Source organism: Lucilia sericata, unplaced genomic scaffold (genome assembly GCF_015586225.1).
Source record: "Lucilia sericata isolate MDLA Ls3-8-SP2 unplaced genomic scaffold, ASM1558622v1 Contig000341F_arrow, whole genome shotgun sequence".
Lineage (NCBI taxonomy): Eukaryota > Metazoa > Arthropoda > Insecta > Diptera > Calliphoridae > Lucilia > Lucilia sericata.
The window spans coordinates 86,021-87,975 of record NW_023994361.1 but is presented as its reverse complement, the minus strand read 5'-3'; positions in this window follow the sequence as shown (position 1 = coordinate 87,975).

Here is a 1,955-nt window from a genome sequence, read left to right as displayed (position 1 = left end):
GACAATTCAAACATAACATTATTTGAAAGTATATTTGTTATTTCTTGCAATTTGACTTCCAAGTTATCTAGTTTTGAGCCAAATTCCTGGACGTTAGTTTGTGTTCCATCACGATTTTCTCTGGCTGGAGTTTTAATACACTGAGTACATCTATACGTCAGGTGACCATTGCTCTTTTTATTAGAATCAGTAAAAGAAATGGTCATTTTAGGAACACTATCTGTTACACATTTCGTATGGAATTTCTTTCCACACACTGTACATTGAATAAAGCCTCGAGCACAATTTTGTCCACATAAATAGCAATCCACTTTTATATATTTTCTTATATTTTTATTTTTATGACTGTTTTCTTTTATTCTGTTTTATTCAAGTTGAAACTGTGTTTAGCAAGTTTCAAAAGAAAATTTCAAAAATGTTGGAGGTGTCTTCGTTCAATTATTTTTTATACAAAAGTTAAAACTGTGTTTAGCAAGTTTCAAAAGAAAATGTCAAAAATGTTGGAAGTGTCTTCGTTCAATTATTTTTTATAAAAAAATATAGTACCGTTTATTCAGATAAGTTCTTAATGGGAATAGTTTGAATTAAGGAGAGCAGTGTAAGAGAGAGCAGTTTATTAATATTTCTCTTTTTTTAACATGTTTTTTTATTTTTTGTGTTTTTTTTTTTTTTTTTTGTATTACAGATTTATTTATTTTAAATTTATCATTTGTGGCATATTTGGTCGGAGATAAAATACTGATAATTATTTTTTCAAACAAATTCATAGATTTTACACAAGATCTTAGTGTTACATTATCGGATTTCTTTCATTTATAGAGAAATATCATAGATTATGTCCTCTGATATGTTTTACACAGATTTTTTCCTTTTACTGTTTTTATTAAAAAATTCACAATTGTTATCTAATACCCATTTCAGTTTTTTGTTATGAGTTTTATATAAAATTAAGTAAAATCACTATATCACTATTTAAATAGCTTTTGTTCTTAGAAAAAAGGTTTTTTTTTGCGAGTGATAAAATATACGTCTATTCGCGTGCCATGCTTACTCTCTTATTCTTATTTTTAAGAGCAAATGATGCGAAAAAGAGCCATTTTTGAAGTTTTAAATTTGAAAAATCATAAGTTTAGTAGTTTTCATCCGATTTTCAAATCCGATATTTTTTTTAATGATACAAGTGTTGCCTTTTAATCCAAAAAAGAAAAAAAAAAAAATTATGGTCAAATGTCTGAGTTACGGTAGTTTAAGTAAAAAAACTAACACTTTTTTAAAAATTTTCATTTTCATCATGCTCTACTTTGGCCATGAGGCAGTGAGTTCATCTTTTATTACTTTCTTGAAGAATCGCATAAAGGAAGGTTTCTAAAACTTGTTATTTCATAAAAATCTATGAAAAACTGGATGATTTATGCCAATTTTTCTAATAGCATGTTCCTCGAATTTTTGGTTTTCTCCATACAAATTATATATATTATATATATACCCTACACCACTATAATGGGGAGGGTATTATACGTTTGTGCTGATGTTTGTAACACACAAAAATATTGGTCCTATACCCACCTTTAAGTATATCGATCGACTCAGAATCACATTTTGAGTCGATTAAGACATGTCCGTCCGTCCGTCTGTCCGGCTGGCTGTCCATGTAAACTTTGCGCGCAAGGTACAAGCCGCAATTTTCAAGATAATTTGATGAAATTTAGTCCAAGCATGTTTTTTGGACGAAGGACGAAGCCTATTGAAAATGGTTGAAATCGGTCCATTATTTCACCTAGCCCCCATACAACCGTACCTCCCGATTTGGGGTTTTTATGCCATAATTACGTCAAATATACTATTATCTCTCTAAAAATTGGCACAAATAAGTTTTATATAAGTATAAATGACACTGCAGATTTTCGTAATGATCGGCCCTTATTTGACCCTAGCCCCCATACAAACCCCCTTCA